Source organism: Squalius cephalus (assembly GCF_949319135.1).
Source record: "Squalius cephalus genome assembly, chromosome: 19".
NCBI lineage: Eukaryota > Metazoa > Chordata > Actinopteri > Cypriniformes > Leuciscidae > Squalius > Squalius cephalus.
In genome coordinates, this window is record NC_137140.1 from 17,226,103 (window position 1) to 17,248,141 (window position 22,039).

Here is a 22,039-nt window from a genome sequence, read left to right on the forward strand (position 1 = left end):
ATGGAGAAAAATCGATCATAACTCCAGTAAACTATGGAGTGCCGCAGGGATCTGTGCTAGGCCCTCTGTTATTTTCAATATAAATGCTACCACTTGGAAATATTATAAGGAAACATGGAATTAGTTTCCATTGTTATGCTGATGACACTCAAATCTATATTTCATCACGGCCAGATGAAAACGCTAAATTATCCAAATTGACAGAGTGTTTTAAAGATATAAAAGATTGGATGACGCGCAATTTTCTTTTATTAAATCCAGACAAGACAGAGGTACTAATCATCGGTTCAAAAAACCACCCACAAAACCTCTCACAATACAACTTTAACATAGTAGGATGTCCTGTTACTTTATCCTCTACAGTAAAAGACCTGGGTGTTATATTAGACTGCAACCTGTCTTTTGAAAATCATATTTCATATGTTACAAGAACAGCTTTTCCACCTTAGAAACATTGCTAAGCTACGTAACATGCTATCAGTTTCTGACGCAGAAAAGTTAGTTCATGCATTCATGACCTCGAGACTAGATTACTGTAATGCTTTATTAGCCGGTTGTCCTGCAACCTCAATAAACAAGATACAGTTAGTCCAAAATGCCGCCGCCAGAGTTCTAACTAGATCAAGAAAATATGATCATATAACACCAATTTTATCATCACTACATTGGTTACCTATAAAGTTCCATATTAATTACAAGGTATTGCTACTGACTTATAAAGCCCTAAACGGCTTAGCTCCAGTCTATTTAACCGATCTTCTATCGCCCTATAATCCATCGCGCTCTTTAAGGTCACTAAATTCGAGGCTTTTGGTCATACCTAGGATATCCAGATCCACCAAAGGAGGGAGAGCATTTTCACAGTTAGCTCCAAAACTCTGGAATAGTCTTCCTGATACTGTTCGTTGCTCAGACTCGCTCTCCCAGTTTAAAACTAGATTAAAGACGCATCTCTTCAGCCAGGCATTCATATAATACTTTTAATCTTACAGTTAAATCCGACCTCTAGTTCATAAACGCCAGAGGAGAACTGGCCCCCGACTGAGCCTGGGTTCTCCCAAGGTTTTTTTTTCTCCATTAGGTCACCTGATGGAGTTTTTTGGTTCCTTGCCACTGTTGCCTTTGGCTTGCTCAGTTGGGGATATTTGGGGATATTTCATTTAATTAATCAATCAACGATACTATTGATCAGCATTACCAAACATGGACGTTCCACTAGAAACAAACATGGATGTATTGTTTTAATTTATTACTGTGAAGCTGCTTTGATACAACCTATGTTGTGAAAAGCGCTATATAAATAAACTTGACTTGACTTGACATGGTGTTTGCACATTCAGTTGATGTTTCAAGATCGTCTGCCAACTGATGTACAGCGCAGGAAAATTCTGGAAAGCCTCCTTCCACCAGCATCAGATGTTGTCAAATAGCTGGGTCTTTCTGCTTCCCCACAAGAATATGTTGATCTTCTTGATTCTGCATATGGTCTTGTGGAGGATGGGGATGAGATATTCGCTAAGTTCCTCAACACTTATCAGAACTCAGGTGAGAAAGCCTCTGATTACCTCCAAAGATTGCAAATTCTCCTCAGTTCTGCTGTGAAAAGAAATGGGTTGAAGAAAACAGATTCCAACCGACAGTTACTCAAGCAGTTTAGTCAAGGCTGTTGGGATCAGTCCCTGCTTCTGGTGTTACAGCTAGAGTCAAAACCAGACAAACCTGAATTTGCTCAGCTTTTGCTCCAGATTAGAACTGAGGAAGACCGACGAGCTGCAAAGCTTGAAAGATTACAGCGTCACTTGGGTAGATCCAGGGCAAAACCCTTCTTGAATGTTCATACAGTAAATGAGACTTCACTACCCTATGATTTGAATGCATCCATTCTCACTGCTTACCAGGCTGAAACTGAGGATCTGAGGTTGCGGTAGACTTGTAGTCAAGACCGCCTAAACCGAGACCAAGACACTACCAAGACCAGAGGGTATCGAGACCAAGACAAGACCAAGACCAAGACCAAGACAGAATAAGTCAAGACCAAGACCGAGACCAAGACCGAGACCAAGTTGAGACTGGAGGGGAAAAACAGACTAGTGTTGAAGCTAAGCTATAACTTGTATGAATTCAAGAACAGCAGCATACTAGGGTTCAGCCGCAGTTTACATTCAATACATATTAGACAGTATTACTTCAACTACACAGGCAGAACAATAGAGACAGACCATGTCATGTGTGTGACTGTGAGCTCACTGTAAATGTTTTTGCAGACTCAAGATCAAATTAAAGATGCACAATTATAAACTTGGATTAGGCCTAATGTTTAGTCAACACAACGGAGATATGCAGATGATATTTAAAAGACCATTTATTTAGTCTAACACCACATACAATACTGTAATCAAACAACACACACACACACACACACACACACACACACACACACACACACACACACACACACACACACAGAGAGAGAGATATCAAAGACACAAATTCATCTAAGCAAATGCCTGCCTATCTCTGCCGATTTAAGAGTCTCAGACTCCAAATGAATCCATTCTGCAACTTTTAAATACATAATTAAATTTTTAAAAAAGAAATGATAGGTTTAAGTGCAGGATCCGAAAGCTGGTCGTTTTGTCGCTATGGTTACACACACAACACACACACACACACACACACACACACACACCGTTGGCGGTGCGCTCAAAGTCATCTGTCAGTTAGTTACCCAAAATCTCCTGAATGAATATAAAACCTATCATGTCACTAATATGTATTTTTTAAACCAAGTGATCAAAGTGCTCGTTGCCGCTGCGATCAGTGGCGCGGTGTGTTTTCTCGTGTGGCTCGCGCACACACTGCACTGTCTTCACTCGGGCGCGCGCTTCAATCCGTTCCGTTGCGGATAATAATGTTGCATTATCGAACGTTGTGTCGTCGTGGATATTGTAGTATTGTATTGCTAAATCCCCGACCACTATGTCGGTCTGAGACAGCGAGACCTAGACAAGACCGAGAGGTCCGAGACCAAGACAAGACCAAGACCAAGACTGTCAAGACCAAGACCGGTCTCGAGACATACATCACTAGGTTGCGGAGGGTTGCGCAGTTGAAAATGCAGCTGAATTCTAAAAAGTCAAAGAAGGAGCAGAAAGCAGAATCCGAGAAGATTAAGAAGGGAAAAGAGCACACAGTGAAAGCAGAAGTACAAGCATATCAAACAATGTCAAAGCCCCAGCCAAAGGCTTGGTTTTGTTTCAAATGCGGTGGTGATGGCCATATAGCCAGACAGTGTGCGAATCCTCCAAACAAAGATGTTGTGGATCAGAAATACAAGGAGTTGAAGGCTAAGCAAAACGAGTGGAAACTGAAGTATGGTCCACATTTAAACTAGAAATGGTCTCGATAGAGGGACATATTGAGGCTCAAGATGATCCATTGATCCATCGTCCCAATTTGAATCAAAGTGAAACTCATACACCAATTCAGTCTTTCCCAGAAGGTCCCCTAAATGGATTGGTGGGGCCCCGTTGCACTGCTTTACTTGTCATTGATGGGACCCCTTGTGAATGCCTTCTCGATTCTGGTTCACAATTGACCACTGTGTCAGAATCTTTTTATAACTCATACTTTCAGTCACATTCAATCTTGTCCCTTGATGATTTACTCGAAATCGAAGGTGCTGGAGGGCAAGTAGTACCCTATTTGGGATACCTTCATCTTAGTATTGAGTTTACAGAAGTAATTGCTGGAAGGACAGCAGAAGTCCGTACATTAGCTCTGGTGGTTCCTGACTGCAAAACCAACAGTGAAATTCCAGCCTTAGTTGGGACAAATACTCTGGATGCATTGTACAAAGTTTGTACTAAAGGTCTTGAGAGTCATCGTGGAAGCCCCCAGAGCCATGTATATGCAGCTCTTGTAAAAGAATTGAGTAACCGACATAAAATTGAGCTGAGGAATGGGAGGGTTGCGAATATGAAGCTCCAAGGCAAAGTGGCCCATACAGTTTCTGCCGGTCAGAAGATGGTATTGACTGGATATGCAAGGAATGTTTCTCTGCCTTTGGGTACACCGATTATTGTCGAGCCCTTTTCCCATTCCAATTTACCAAGTGGGCTTCTGTTCTGTAATTATGTTCTCACTTGCCCAACCAGGACTTCTTTCAAGGTGCCTGTTCTTGTGCAAAACTGCACAGATCATGACATTACAGTACCATCAAAGAAGATCATAGCTGAGCTTTCAGTACCTCTTTCTCTTTCCAATCCTACACAAACTGTAACAAAAGATCCCCCGCTTGCAGTGCCATGTACAGAGTGCTCAAACACTAAAGGCTCCATCACTCTTGACTTTGGTGAATCTCCTTTGCCAGAAGAGTGGAAAGCTAGGATCACGCAAAAATTTAATTCCATTCCAGAAGTCTTTGCTCTAAGTGATCTGGACTATGGCCATACTGCTGAAGTCAAACATCGAATTCGCCTTTCTGATCCTACTCCGTTTAAACAACGAGCAAGGCCAATTCATCCATCAGACCTTGAAGCGGTGAGACTCCATCTTAAAGAGCTGCGCGACGCTAACATAATCCGAGCCCTTTTGCTTCACCCATTGTGGTAGTGAAAAAGAAAAATGGTGCCATAAGACTGTGTTGATTATAGAAAATTGAATAGCCAGACCATTAAAGACGCGTACGCCCTACCGAACATTGAGGAGGCTTTTGCATCTTTGACTGGATCCAAGTGGTTTTCAGTCATGGATTTAAAATCTGGCTATTATCAAGTCGAGGTCGAAGAAAAAGACAAACACAAGACAGAATTTGTGACCCCAATAGGGTTCTGGGAATTCAATCGCATGCCACAAGGGATCACTAATGCGCCAAGCACGTTTCAACGTGTGATGGAGAAGTGTGTAGGCAGTATGAATTTAAAAGAAGTCTTAGTGTTCCTTGATGACCTCATTGTGTTTTCCAGTACTCTTGAGGAACATGAAGATCGCCTCATGCGTGTTCTCACCAGACTCAAAGATTATGGTCTAAAGTTGTCCCCTCAGAAATGCCATTTCTTTCAAACCTCTGTCAAGTACCTTGGGCATGTAGTGTCAGAGAAAGGTGTAGAAACCGATCCAGGAAAGATTGCAGCACTCACCTCCTGGCCTAGACCCAACAACATCAAGGAGCTGAAATCCTTTCTTGGATTTACAGGATACTATAGGAGGTTTGTTAAAGATTATTCAAAATTTGCCAGACCTCTCAACAGTCTAACTGCTGGATATATTTCACCTAAAAGGCTGTCTGGTGTGAAAAGAGCTCAGTTTTCCCCTGCTTACTGGAAATGACCTTTCAATGAAAAGTGGTCTTCAGAGTGTGAAGAGGCCTTTCAGACCTTAATACAGAAGCTGACATCTGCACCTGTCTTGGGATTTGCGAACCCGAGGAAGCCTTATATATTGCACACTGACGCCAGTCTGCATGGACTCGGAGCGGCTCTATATCAGGAACAGGATGGCCAACATAGAGTAATCGCTTATGCAAGCCGCGGACTGTCTAACTGTGAAAGGCGGTATCCTGTTCATAAACTTGAATTTCTTGCCCTCAAGTGGGCAGTGACAGACAAATTCTTTGACTTCCTTTATGGGGCCAAATTTGTCGTCATGACTGACAACAACCCCTTAACCTATGTGTTGACTTCAGCTAAGCTCAATGCTGCAGGACACAGATGGTTAGCTGCCCTCTCAAGTTTTGATTTCAGTATAGAGTACAGAGCCGGGAAAAGGAACCAAGATGCAGACGGTTTATCCCGAAGACCACACAAACAGAACGAGTATGATTATAGTTCCAAGGAGGAGGACGATCGGATACAATAGTTCATTTCTCGGTTTGAGAGAGAAGGATCGGAACCAGCATTCTCTAAGGAGGCTGTGAAAGCAGTGTATCAGAGGCATAACGTGCTCGACAGTGCAGACTCTGAAGATGGAGCAGATAGCGAACCAGCAATTGTTGAGTGTCTGGCAATGAGTGAAGAAGCTATTCCACCTGATTTCTTATCCACAGATTCCTTCCTTGGATCTAGCACGCTTCCAAGTATGTCCCAGCAGAATTGGGCTCGAGAGCAACGGAATGACCCTGCTGTGAACCGAGTGATTGACATTAAGTCAAACAAGCACCTTTCCTGCCGTGCTAGGTTGCATGAGGATAGAGAAGTCCATGTGATGTTGAGAGTTGTAGACCAGTTTTTTTTCTTACTAATGATGTCTTGTATTGGAAGCGCATCATTGGAGGGGAGCCTCTATTCCAGCTTGTCCTTCCTAAAGCTTTCAGACAAGTGGCTCTTACAGAACTGCATGATTCCGTTGGTCACCTGGGCATTGAAAGGACAGTAGACCTTGTGCGTAAAAGGTTTTATTGGCCCAGAATGGCACTGGATGTAGAGGAGAGTCTTGTGAGAGGTGTGTGAGACGCAAAGCAAGGGTAGAGCGGAGTGCTCCTCTTGTCAACATAAACACAAGTCGCCCCCCTTGATTTGGTCTGTATGGACTATTTATCTTTGGAGCCAGGTGGAAAGGGCACAAGGAACATACTTGTAATCACTGATCACTTCAAGAAATATGCTGTTGCTGTGCCAACCTCTGATCAAAAAGCGAAGACAGTCGCCAAAGCCTTATGGAACCACTTCTTTATACATAATGGCTTCCCAGAGAGACTTCAAAGTGATCAGGGCCGTGACTTTGAGTCCTCTGTCATAAAAGACCTCTGTCAGTTGCTAGGTATAAAGAAAACCAGGACAATGCCGTACCATCCACGTGGCAATCCAGTGGAACGGTTTAACAGGACTCTTTTGGGGATGCTCGGGACACTCTCTGAAGAAAATAAGCTGAGGTGGAAGGAATTTGTTCAGCCTTTAGTGCACCCTTATAATTGCACCAAGAATGACACAACAGGATTCTCCCCATACCAGCTGATGTTTGGTCGACAACCAAACCTTCCCCTTGACCTTGCATTCGGCCTGACTCCCAGGAACCCGTCAGGGAATCCATCCTAGAGTCTGGTGACAAAGTGCTCATAAGGAATGTGGGACTTCGTGAAAAACATAAAATTGCTGACAAGTGGAGCAAAATTGTGTATAGGATTGTGAAGCAGATCGACAACTCACCCGTTTATGTTCTTGCACCTGTGGACTCAGAAGGTCCAGAGAGAACCCTACACAGGGATCTACTTTTACCCTGTGGATTTCTGTCTACCTGTATAGATGGATCTACAAGTGCAGAATCTAAACCAAGAATGGAGAGTTTCAGTGTACCCCAGGATGCTCCCGCAGATAAGATTGATGATGTTTCAGATCACATTCCTGAGGATCATGTAGTAGAGAGGCCATTCCCAAACTGTGGTCCGTGAGGGTACTGCAGGTGGTCCGTGGAAAGGCAAAATAAAATATAAAATAATATTTTTTTACCTTCATTTTACCAGGAAATTCCCATAAAAAATAAAAAGTAAAAAGAATACGTAGGCCTATATTGATATAAAATTTAAATTAAATTGTCAAGTTATTGTGTGATTACTAAAATAGGCTACTGGCGCTCGGCCGTGACGTTCAAGTCCAGTGCAATTAGAACCACAACATGGATCGGTGGATAGCAACAGGTTCTCTGAAGAGAAAAGTGGCAGAGGCAGATATGTTCTCATTATCACATCACACGCATAGCCTTTATAGGCAGTTTATATGAAACGAAATGTTTATAAATGGAATGAATAAGGCCTGTTACTATTTTAATTTCCAGTTAGTTTCTTGATCTCGCGTTTCTGAAATGTTTCGCGGATGTGCTGTTAACATTAAGTGGACAAACTCAAGCCTACTTTTTGAGGACTTGTAAAACTCTGAAGATTAATAATCCCCAAAAATCGCCAAAGGTTTTGATATGTTGACTATATCCAAGTGTTCTTATTACTGTATAGATTTCATAATCCATTGCTATGGAAACAAGCCTGTTGTTTAAATGAACCTGATTATGCCCTCGGGCGCTTGAGTAAATAAATAAATTAAATATGTGGCAGCCATTGTGTGCAGTAAACTTTTTTAACAAGCCTGTTGTACTGATGTGATGACCAGTTATAGTTTTAGTGCTAGTAAGCCTATTTAGAGGTGCGGATTAATTCAGGTAGGACTGTGTGTAGACATATTTTATTATGTGTATAGTGAGGTGGTCCGCGAAAATTCTTGATTACAAATAGTGGTCCACACACACAAAAAGTTTGAAAACCCCTGTAGTAGAGTACTACTCACCCCAGTCACTGTTTTGGATCGAAACAATTGACCTCCCGCTTCCAAGCCAACAAGTGGTTGAACCTGAGGGAGAAGTATGTAGTTCAGAAGAACAGACTGCTGAACTAGAAAACATGTGTCCTGTGCAGTCTCAGGAAAGAGCTAGGACATCTGAACATGAGGATTATGCAGAGTCAACCTTAAGCCCGGAGGCTCAACCATTCAATCCGCAGACAACATCAGTGTTGACTGAATTGACTGACACCCCGTCAGTTGGTGCAGAAACAGATTTGACTGTTCCAGAAGAATTAATCAAAGGCCAAGAAGAGGAAGATGAAGTTAAAGCTGATGTCTCTAAAGAGTCTGACACTTCTGAAACTGAAGGAATACCTCAATCAAGTGATGAACTGGTGCAGGAACATTTCACACTAGACAAAGTGTTCCACCACACAAACTGACTTGCCCGACTTTAGGGAATCCTTTAGTCCTCATTTTGCAATCTCTATTTAGTGGACTTGACAAAGCATTCTCCCAGGCCCTTGACTATGACATGAGTCCTAGAGTTAGTTCCCTATTACCTCATGAAATTGTATAAATTGACTACATGCAGGGACACATGCAAATTTAGGGGGGAGGATGTAACCCCTTTAAATGTAGGAAGTAAACAGACTCTTAATTTGAAAAAAAGTGTAGTGATTGCTGTTCTCCACTAGAGGGCGCTTCTCCGTGATGAGTTAAAAATAGCTGAAAAGAAACGCCATTTTTGCAAAACGAGAAAGAGAGCGAGAAAGAGAGCAAAGAAAAAAAAGACGATTCAGAGTGTAATTATTATAAAAGAGAGTAATAGAGTGTGAAGACAAAGTTTTAAGTTCTTTTCAAGTGAAATCCGGGGGAAGAAACATCTTTTCATACTTTTATTTCGAAGAACTCCGGTGAGTGTTTTGTTACTCTGTTGTTGCTCTGTAATCAGTCATATGTGTTCAATTAATGATTTACGATAAGAAATATGATTGATAACTAACTGATGATGAGTAAATATTGAAATATGCATGTTGTGACGAAGAGATAAAGGATAGTTTTGTCATTAAACCAATCGGAGTTGAATCCAATGTGATGTTAAAATCAACTGCTTCACATACTAATTAATGTGCATTGGTTTGTGTAAACAGAGCCATTTGACGATAGTTTGATGTTAATTAACTCGGGGGATATATTGTTGTAAAATAATCAGAGTAAGTGATTTGATGAATATGTATATATGACATTTAGTAGTTTCATTTAGTTTTGAGTCATATAACAATAATAATATATCAGACATTGCTCTGTTTAATGTTGATTTAAGTGTGTATATTCTCTCAGGATTTTCTTTGTAAACCAAGTTAATGAGTTAATATACAATTGAACAAAGAAAAGCAAAAGATCTGAAATTTCATGTGATTTATATCTGTTGTCAATTCAGATAATGTGAATGAGTGACATTCACAAATGACATTCACACTGAAAGCAGCACACTTATTGTTCTTAAGTTTTCTTATTAAGTGTGCTTGCTGAAAGCTCACACTTATTGTTCTTCTTAAGTTTTCTTATTATTATTATTAAGTGTGCTTGCTGAAAGCGCACACTTATTGTTCTTCTTAAGTTTTCTTATTATTATTATTATTAAATGTGCTTGCTGAAAGCGCACACTTATTGTTCTTCTTAAGTTTTCTTATTATTATTATTATTATTATTATTCCCGGGAGAAAAATTTTGGCCAGCTCCTGCGCCTAGGCCCTTTGAGACAGAGACACCGTTCCAACTTTAAAACGTACGGTCAGTACCAGTGTAAGTTGCTCGCGAAGATGACATCACGAGTCCATGTCGTTTGTCCGCCACACTGGATTGAACAGAAAGCGAAACTAAATTTTCACAGGTCACAAATTTGGTCCAAACTTCACAAAACTGGACATACATGATCCTTGGACCAAGCCTCACAAAAGTTACTAGAAGGATTTTTGATTTTCGGAAGCGTTTGCCCGTCACAGCCAAACGAAATCGGCGGCGTAGTCGCCAAAACAGGAAGTCGTCCATATCTCAGGAACTCTGACACGTATCGAAACCAAACTTTGTACATTAACTCAAGACTCCAATGTGAGGATGTACAAGATAAAAAAATAAAAAAATAAATAAATTTTTTTACATCATTTGGCAACCCCCCCCCCCCCCCCCCCAGCTATTTGGTCAGCTCCTGCGCCTAGGCCCTTTGAGACAGAGACACCGTTCCAACTTTAAAACGTCCGGTCAGTACCGGTGTAAGTTGCTCGCGAAGATGACATCACGAGTCCATGTCATTTGTCCGCCATAGTGGATTGAACAAAAAGCCAAACTAAAGTTTCACAGGTCACAAATTTGGTCCGAACTTCACGAAACTGGACGTGCATGATCCTTGGACCAAGCCTCACAAAAGTTACTAGAAGGATTTTTGATTTTCGGAAGCGTTTGCCCGTCACAGCCAAACGAAATCAGTGGCGTAGTCGCCAAACAGGAAGTCGTCCATATCTCAGGAACTCTGTCACGTATCGAAACCAAACTTTATACATGAACTCGGGACTCCAATGTGAGGAAGCACAAGATCTGAATTTAAAAAAAAAAAAAAAAATTATTTCAGGCTAATAGACAAACCCATTTACCTATGTCTATGCAAGAGTTTCCTCACACTTTTAATGTTAATGCATTTAGACAGTAGGTGGCACTGTTGTATTACATTTCACAGAGCTGCCAAGTCAGTGTATAGACTGTATTCGTTTTTACTAGGTTTGTCTTAATAAATGCAGGCATGAATTTCGTTTTTTGCATTGGTCTAATTTAATCATCATCTGTATTTATTCATATATACAGATTTGTATGCATGAATTGTGCATTTCCAGTTCTCAAAGCAGTTAATAACAAAAAAACAAAACAACACTTTATACAAAATACATCATGCTCTTCTTCGCTAACAGAACAAACAATTCATTGTCTGTGGCTGTGTTTGTGCGCACGGGAAATATGCTGCGCATAACAATAGAAAACAAGGAGAAACGCGCAGTCACATGCTCAAACAATCAACAACGTCGCTCTAGAGGTGCGTTGTGGACTGCGAAGTGGACTTCACAGGGTATTCCGCCATCTTAAGTGAGATTCTAATCCAAAGGGAGCGAACTAGATGTTCAGTTCGAAGGGCACTGCGCACGGCATAAGGAATAAGGGAGCATCGATACATCACTTCACAGGAAGTGGAGAGCGATGATCACGCAACTGTCATTTCGCGCACCACGTCATCACCAGTCAGAACGGTCATAACTAACGATGGAGGAGTTTACGTATGTGTGCAAGTATTCATACATTTCGCCATTGTTATACAAATGACAGTATTTTTAATGGTTATTGTTGTGAATATTACATATACTATTTTTGATGATTATAATTAATTTACCTCAGTGAATGCAGCCAGCTTAGCTAGTTTGTGAAGTAAAGTGATTTTATTTTAGGTAGTTGTAAAATAGTGCAATATAATTGTAAATATATAATATAATAATAAAAATTTAAATATGAATGTAGTCCTATATATATTTATGTTATATCATAATCTGCACGACTCCGTCGTTGACTTTCTTTGATGACATTTGCAGGGCGTTTCAAATGAGCGGTTATTGTCAGTGAAGTCCACTTCAACTGATATACCGTGCTCAGGGAGTAGGGGAGCAGTGAACATTGCATATGGACCCTGTCAAATGCACATTAGATGTGTAAAACAAGTGGAAAGCGCGAGCGCGCCGCTGTCTCCTTTCCACAAGCGCTTGTTCTCCTGTGGCGTCTGTCGTTGCTATGCAACCATGAACTGCGCTCTGCATGATGACAAGAGCTGTGTCTGAAATCGCTCCCTATCCACTATATAGTGCACTATTTAGGGTGTCGGCCATTTTGTAGTGGTGTCCGAATTCTGAGTGAACGACATCATTCCCTACATTCTTCACTACTTTTACCCACAATCCTCTCTGAATTCGAGTGTACATACGATGTACACTTGCTGAGACACTATTTCCCACAATCCAACACGATGAGGCGATAGAGCGCGAATAAAAAATAAACAAAAATGTCACCATGGCAACGGTGCACGCGAGTTAGAAAACAATCATTTATAAGACCAGACGCCTGGTTATTTATTTATATATACCGTTATATCTATATTTGAATAAACAAATGTGTTGTGTAGTGTTTTGTTCTCTTTTATTTTCACATATAAATGTAAAAAGTAAATAAATATGACAAGCAAGTGTTTTTATTATATATTTTTTTAATCAAATAACGCAATAAACGTGAAAAATACATACATACAATTGTTACATACAATTCACACAGCCAAAAAAAGGAAATATTAAAGATGGGTAGGTAATGTTTATGACAAATTGTCTGAGCTCTCTGGCGCGTGATAATTATGTCAGCGTCCGAATTCTTTGCTGATGTAGTGCACTCAACTGCCATTCACTATGTAGGGATTAGTGAATGAGTGAACGAGTGAGCGGTTTCAGACAAAGCTAAGGAAGTATCAGCAAAAGATTAATAGATTTCTAGCCCTTGCATTAGCTTTACTACTAGATATATTTATGGATATAATAAGGCGCCCTGTACAGCTATGATCAGCTGTTCGGCCGAGCATTCAATGTTGTTACGCTGCAAGCTGATGGTTCATTGCTGCCGCGCTCTATCACTCGTACACCATAAAGAGTAAATTGTTTTTTAATGTTTCAATTTCGTGATTAAAATGACATAATTTGGAAGCGGATAATTTCTTCACAAACAGCTCATTATGACTAATGTTAGAATGCTGCACCTACACTCGATAGTGTGAATAAGATCAGCGCAACGCAGACCACTGCATTGACAGGGTAAAACATATGATCTGTCTACGGCCAGGGCTCAGCGGAAGACAGAAAATGCCGGTCCAGCACTGATTGAGGAATTAAATTCGAAAATAAAAGACAGTTTGACATCTTTTTTCTCGCATTTTTCTCGCATTTTTCTCGCATCTCGCATCTATCCACTACCTGCTAACGTTAGTGCACTGCACCCGAGCAAGCACACTTTGCAGTTCCTCCAGAAATGCATTTTTCTAGTTTTATTTGTTATACTCAACAGGCCTGATTGTATTTTTTTTATTTTATTTTTTTTTTTTATTAACTGTATGTTCACAAACTGGTACCAATACAGTACATTTTCTTTAATTTCTCAAGTTGTGTTGAAATTGCTGTCTCAATCCTCCTTTCCGAACTTAGACTTAACTATACTGTTTTAGGCCAGTGTACAGATCAGTTTCTTTGGCCTGAAGTATCTTGTTTGCGGGATCTAGGAGAAGGAGAATCTTGTGTACCATCAAAGCAATGAACTTAAAATCCGCTTCAGATACCGACTTCACCAAGCCTGCAGCCTCCAGCTTTATGTCTGTGCTGTACGCTCTGCTTGTACGTCGCAAACCTATGTCAGACAAAAAATTCACAATGTTGTCATAGCTTCTTATTATGACAGACGCTGTTGCCAGGTGACCTGTCCACCTTTGATCGAGAAGTCTTTTCAACATTTCGCCATGGTATTGGGCAGCTACTGTTGGTTTCTTCACAAATTTATACAGGTTGTCACACACATTAAAAAAATGCTCCAGTGCATTCTCTACTGACATTGCGCGCACCACCACCAAATGGAACTGATGGTTTAAACAGTGAATGTATGGCACTTCTCTGTTCAATTTATCCTGTAGAATCTTTTGCATCCCCCCCTTCTTCCCCGACATCACGTTGGCCCCATCATAGCATTGACTTAGAATTTTTTCTGTGCTCAGACCAGCACGTGTTATCTCTGTTAAGACAACATTAGTTAATGACAATGCATCAAAGCTTTCAGTTGTTGCCACACACAACAGCCGCTCGTGAACTTCGTTTTTTTCGTTCCGGTAGCGAATGACGATGGGGATATTTTCACAGCCTTTGGCATCTTGGGTCCCATCTGCCTTTAACGTGTACCATGAATTTCCTACGTCTTTAACAATTTCCTCAGTTAAAAGTTCACTCATAAGTCCAATAATTTTATTTTGAATGTCATGCGATGTGTATCTGGCATTGGCAGGTATAGTGCAACACACTTCAGCAAGTTCTGTGTCTTTTCGGAGAGAGTATAATCCATCATGGACAAAAAAAGGCCACTGCCCCCCTCTCCCATTGTGTCAAAAGCATCCAACGAACCCCTGAAAGGCAGCGCGTTTGAAACAACTCAATTATGTCAACAATTGCAGAAAAATACTTGCTATTTCTATCTAGCTGTCTCGAATTAACCAGAGTTGACACCTCTGTTCCTGCTGTGCTGCGTGATTCCTTTTCCTTCTACAGCACCATGCATTTTAAGTGCTCTTTTGCATGCGCATGCCTGGAAAATCCCTTTGAAGAATCCATTGCATGTCTCCAGTTAGAGTAGCCACTTAGCTTGAAGGCCTTATCAGCATTAGGGCCCAAACTGAACTTTCTACATGGAAAACAAAAGGCTGAATCGGTGAAACGTGAATATTCCAGCCATTCCCTTCCTTTAAACCAACCACTGCAGAATGAACGTTTCCTGCCATTGAACATACGACCTGGGTACGACTGCAGGCAGACCTGGACTGGGCTCTCTGTTCCGAGGTCATTAGGCAGCAGCAGCGGATGAGGTTGGGGTTGAGACGGGACAGCCGCTTGGGCCTGGCTGTCCAGGTCGACGCTTGTGCTGGGTGCTGCTGGCTCTGAGTGTTGGCGCTCATCAAAAAAATGCAGCTGCATTTTGATGGCTGTCATCTTCATCAGGCATACTCTCAATCATACTTTCAGTGTCCTTTTTATGGTCTGAAATATGCTGCATATACTTTCTTATGTCCATTGTTGAATACTAATGATAATTCACATTTTAGCTGAAACTGAATTGGATAAAGCCACGCCCCTTGCTTTAAATTTAACCAACTGTATTTTCCATGTGACTTGTACCCACGTCAGGAAATCAGAACGCACACAGTCGACAAAAGATAAGTCAGCGTAATTTATTATGAATAATTAACCATTTTACACTTAAAGTGTGTATGTCACGTTAAATTTGTAATTATGATTAACACAAAATAGTTAGGGGAAATACATGTTTGACAAGTTGATGTATTGTTTTGTATGTTTTTCGATACCTAAAATAAGCCTAACCCCCAATTTCCACCGGCTGCGTTACGGCTCCGGCACGGCGGCGGAGTCAATAGGTTTCCATTAAAGTCAATGAGTGTATTTCCACTGAATGCGGTACAGCTGCGTTCCGACTCCGGCGATCCGCAGCCCTCCGGAGCAGATACGCAGAGCTTCTATTTTTGCCGGATGCCGGAGAGCTACGCAGCACTACAGGGCAGAATGCGCAGGACAGGAAGTCGAGCAAAAAAACAGAACAAACCAAAACAAAATAAAAGATCCGGTTAATTTTCTAAATAAAATATACCGTGATCATGGCGGATCATATTTCCCTACACTACACCTTGAAAACGTCATAATATGCCATTCCTCATAACGTTCTGTTTATAGAAACTATATATCGCGCGATCATACGTGAATTAGCGAGATCTCGTGGGGCCTCGTGACTTCAGCTGTCAGTCATGGACGCAGCCGTTCCGCAACAAATCCGGACCTGGTGGGTATTGACGGACGACGGAACACGGAGCTGTCACGCAGCGGAGCCGTTCCGCAGCCGTTACGCATCTGGTGGAAATTGGGAGTAACCCTAACCCTAACCCTAACCCAGTACTCACTTAAAACTGCTCCTCCCCCCAAACGAATCGCTTGACGTCTTAAGAGGGAGACGTCTCCCCAGGTCGCTGAGAAAAATGTAGGAGCTGAGCTGAGTTGTAGGCTACCACAGCTGTTATCTGTCAGATCGGTCAGATGTCTATGTGACTGTCCCCAGTGTTTCCTCTGTTTTCCCGGTCTGAACGCATATGAATCAAAACGATAAGGTATGTTTTTATGTTTTTATGTTTCCACTGTTCGATCGCGCCCGCGCCTGCGCCTCTCTCTCTCTCTGACTCACACACACACACACACACACACACCCACACACACACACACACACCAACCAACATATTCCAGCATTGCAATCTTGACATCGCATGTCATTATAGCCACGGAGCTTCAGAGCTAAGGCGGAGCTACAGAGTAGGTACCTAAATAACCCGCGTATCTAGTTCTGCATTAATTAATTTGCACGCGAGTTTTATTTATTTTTATACCGTGTATATTCATGACACCTGACCAACTCTCCACTGGTTCTCTTCACACCAGATATTTATGTTCGATAGGAATTATTTAAATTTCTGTTTGGCTCCTCATCTGTCTCACGCCTGGGAGGCTCAAAATTGTATGGCTGTGGGCCATCGTAGGTTTTAGGGGGATTTTGGATCTCCTCAGACTCAAAACTCTCCATACTTGAATAGAACTTTTTTGACACGTCTCCCTCTTCTGACGTCACAGCTCAGATGTGTTTTAAAAATATGATCTTGACAGAAATGGCTATAAAGCTTACTGTAGGGCAATTACAGTAATAATTTTAATGATAATTACATTTTCACTCAGACATCTAAACCTTATTTAATATATCTAAAAAAAAAATGTAACCTGACATACACACTTTAAGTTTAAAATATTCTAACTGTCTCCCGAGAGTAAGATTTTTCAAGGCGACCGTTATTTTAGAACGTTCCCCCTTAATGTTTCCATGGCAACGCGTCATATTTGTCACGTGAAACACCGCAGCCACAATAATAATACTGTATGACAGATGTAGGCTATCCTTTATTTCGTTTTTCCTTTTTTAATCAAAATATTCACAAACTTACTTACCATGTTGATCTATGTAAATTGTATATGTTCTCTAATTGACTGTGATCATGAAGTGGGTGGAGTAATATACACAGGTGTGCAATCATTAATAAAATGGTCGCTGCTCTCTTGTGAGGGTGTGCAGGCTAAACGCCAGATAATGTCTGAGTTGTAAGTCCTTTGATCCTTCGTCATGTATTACCGGTTACCTAGCTCTAATTGAGATGGCAGTGCCAACAGGTTATGGGCCCAGTAAAGAGTTTGGGAACCGATGGAATCGTTTATGTTTCGACGGAGAGGAAAAGAATTACAAACTGTGGGAAACGAAGTTCCTGGCACATTTGCGTCTTCTGGGTTTGAAATCCACCATATTGGGTCTCTGCCTCTACCGTGGATGATGAGGGTGCGGAGGTGGAAGACGACAGTAAAAATGAAGAGGCATATGCAGTTCTGATCCAATTATTAGATGACAAGAGTATGTCGCTTGTGATGAGAGAGGCTGCTGATGATGGCAAGAAGGCGTTACAGATTTTGAGAGATCACTACGCTGGAAAGGGGAAGCCACGTGTGATAAGTTTGTATACGGAGTTGACATCTCTTCAGAAAGGTGTAAATGAAACCGTTACGGATTATATTATTCGTGCGGAGACCGCAATCACAGCATTGCGGAATGCGGGAGAGACTTTGAGCGATGATTTATTGACTGCCATGATTCTAAAGGGTTTACCCGATACTTTCAAACCATTCTCTATTTTCATTATGCAGAGTGATGAAAAACTAACATTTGCCGACTTTAAAGCAAAACTGAGGAGCTATGAAAGCACAGAGTAGTTTGGCACTGCTGGTTCGGTAGAGGACAGCGTAATGAAAATTAAAGGAAGAGACAATTGGAGTATGAGACTCACCTGTTACAATTGTGGACAGAAAGGTCACAAAGCCGCGGAGTGCACGGTGGTTGCTGAGGAGCGCGGGGAACGGAGACAATGGTGTAGTTTCTGTAAAAGCACCTCACATAAAGACGTGCACTGTCGTCGAAGAAAGCAGGATAAAGTGAAGCAAATGATGGATGAAGAGGAGGATCACACATTTGCGTTTATGGTGGAGCAGGTGAATAAAGTCCCGATTGGTGGAGTGGAAATGAAAGGTCTCATGGTGGATTCTGGAGCTGCTAAACACATTGTTACGGACATTGAGAATTTTGTGGATTTTGACTCAAGTTTCAAGCCTCAGAGCCACATTCTGGAGCTGGCTGATGGAGAACAGGCCAGTGGTATCGCGTTGAAGAAAGGTACCACAAAACTACGTTTGAGAAATAACAATGGTCGCATTGTGGACATGATGTTGACAGAGGCACTTTATGTGCCATCATTTTCTCAAGACATCTTTTCCATCAAAGCGGCAATTTCACACGGAGCGACAGTAATCTTCAAAGAGGGACAGAAACGACTCATTCACAAAAATGGTACAACTTTTGATATTCATATGTATGACAGATTATTTTACTTGAGCACTGTAGCTAATGAGATTGATGAGTGTAACACGTGCTATGATATTCAGACGTGGCATGAAATACTGGGTCATTGTAATTATGATGATGTGTTCAAGTTGGAGAATGTTACAGATGGGATGAAAATTAGAGGTAAAATAAACAGATCCAATTTGAAATGTGAAGTGTGTGTAAAAGGCAAATTTGCTCAGAACAGAAATAGAGATCTAGATGAGAAAGCAGAAGATGTATTTGCACTTGTTCATGCAGATCTGGCTGGTCCTATAGAACCAGCAGGGAAAGATGGTTTTAGATTTGCCTTAGCATTCACAGATGACTATTCAGGAGCTGTGTTTACCTATTTTTTGAAGAGCAAGAGTGACACTGCTGTAGCCACTGATAAATTCATTGCTGATGTTGCACCATATGGTAAAATTAAATGTATAAGGTCAGATAATGGAGCAGAGTTTACATCTGTATTTCAGTCATTGCTCAGCAAAAATGCTATAAGACATGAAACCTCAGCTCCCTATTCACCCCATCAAAATGGGACAGCTGAAAGAGCTTGGAGGACTTTGTTTGAAATGGCAAGATGTATGCTAATTGAGAATAATTTACCAAAGGAGTTGTGGACATATGCGGTACAGACCGCGGCTATAATTAGAAACAGATGTTATAATAGGCGTCTGGGACAAACTCCATACTATCTGATAACTGGAAAAAAGCCTGACCTATCCAAAATGAGAGTGTTTGGGTTAGAGTGTTATGCATATAAGTATGATAAGAAAAAGTTGGATGCGCAATGTGAAAAGGGTATATTTGTTGGTTATGACAAAAATAGCCCTGCTTATCTTGTTTTCTATCCAGACACAGGGAGAGTACTCAAAAGTAGACTGGTTAGGTTTGTCACAAAAAGTACAAATGAAAGAGATACTCAGACAGTGGAGGATGTGGATAATTATTTGGAATATAGGAAGGAGGTTGAAATCCTAGTACCAAAACTAGATAAGACTAAAGTAATTCCACAAGAAATGAAAGTTGAGGATGAAGTCAGTACAAAGGGTGAAAAAGAGAATGATCTAGGTACTAGATATCCAAAAAGAGAAAGAAGACCCCCCCCAGTACTTTGCAGACTATGATTATGAGGTTAAAGATGATGCCATTGACTATAGACTATTGCTATCGATGTGATGTTCCCCAGACACTGAAGGAAGCCTTAGGCTCTTCAAAATCAGAGCAGTGGGTTGAAGTTATGGAGGATGAGATGAACTCTCTAAAAGAGAATAATACTTTCACATTAACAACACTACCAGAAGGTAAACAGGCAGTAGAGGGAAGATGGGTTTATACTATAAAGGAAAATCCTGATGGGGGATTATATAAAGCCAGGTATGTGGCAAAGGGTTATAGTCAAGTGGCAGGTATTGATTATAATGAGACCTTTTCACCTACTGCCGATATAACTTCAGTACGTGTTTTAATGCAGCTTGCAGCACAATATGATTTAAGGTTACACCAGATGGATGTTAAAACTGCATATCTGCATGCTCCTATTGTGAAATTTATATGAAGCAACCTGAAGGATTTGAAGTTGAGTCAAAAACAGGAGAAGAATTGGTATGTAAGCTCAATAAATCACTGTATGGTCTGAAACAATCAGGACAAAATTGGAACAAGATGTTGAATGATTTCTTAATTGAAAATGATTTTGTTCAAAACTCAACAGATCATTGTGTTTACAATAAACAAACTGACGAAGACAGAATCATACTGATTATTTGGGTTGATGATCTTATTATTGCAGCAAGTAACGATCAAATACTCAGAGATGTGAAGGAAATGTTGGGAATTAAATTCAAAGTTAAAGATCTGGGAAAACTTTGACATTTCTTAGGCATTGACTTTACGCAAGAACATGGTAAAGTAAAAATGTAAAGTAAAATTTGACAATAATGGTGAACCTGTTGACCCAAAAAGGTATCGAGAAGTGATTGGCAGTTTAATCTATATGATGACAAGTACTCGCTCAGATTTAAGCTTCATTGTTAGTAAATTGTCACAATATATAAGGGCACCAAAAGAACAACATTGGGTGGCTGCTAAACATGTGTTGAGGTATTTGAAAGGTACAGCAGACTTGGAATTATGTTATAAGAAAAGTGATGTAAATCTGAAACTTGTGGCTTATAGCGATGCAGACTGGGCAGCAGACTTGAATGACAGGCATAGTATTACTGGCTACTGTTTCAGTTTGTCTAAGAATGGGCCTGTTGTTTCTTGGAAGTCTAAGAAACAACAAACTGTTGCTTTATCCACATGTGAAGCAGAATATATGGCTTTATCAGCTACTGCACAAGAAAGCTTGTATCTGACCAATCTAATCAATGTAATGGATAATGTACTTGAATATGCACCAGTGACTATTTTTGAGGACAATCAGGGTGCTATTGCAATTTCAAAGAATCCGGTGTGTCGACAAAGGTGTAAGCACCTTACATCAGACATACATTGACATAAGGTATCATTTTGTTCGATCTGTACTGAATGACGGCAAAATAACTCTTCATTATTGTCCTACAGTTGATATGGTGGCAGACATTTTAACAAAATCTGTGTCTAAAGCTAAAATGGATAAATTTATGTGTTTTTTATTTGGAGTGTGAATTAATTGTAATTCAGAGATGCATGTATGTGACGCATTGTGTTATATTCTGTCAATTTAAGAACAAGTAGGAGTGTTGATCTATGTAAATTGTATATGTTCTCTAATTGACTGTGATCATGAAGTGGGTGGAGTAATATACACAGGTGTGCAATCATTAATAAAATGGTCGCTGCTCTCTTGTGAGGCTGTGCAGGCTAAACGCCAGATAATGTCTGAGTTGTAAGTCCTTTGATCCTTCATCATGTATTACCAGTTACCTAGCTCTAATTGAGATGGCAGCGCCAACATACCATGTCATCAACTATCTGATATTCCGATTCTCAAATATGTGTAAGTGAGTGTGTTTGGTCGTTTAAAAACCTTTATAACAATAGAGTAAACTTTATAGTTACTTCCACTGTGTTTGTCTGATATGAAAAACACACATCGGCAAATTATATTTGAATGGATTGTTATTGCTGCTTCCACAGACATCCGTGTGTATTTTACAAACTCCAAATGTAGGCTATTGTTTTACCAGTGCTTATGTGTAGCCTATTTAAATGTCTGAAATCTAAAATAAACATTATGAGGTTGAAAACACTGCATAGTTGTGATATATGACAGCGTTGAGCTTGTCCGTCTCTGGCTCAGCGCCAACCAACGCGAAAGACGTTTGAATCTGGCAGTAATGTCACGACACTGAACATTCTAAATCCCATGGGGATAATGTTAAATTATTATTTAACTCAAAAGGTTAAACATTTTATTTGTA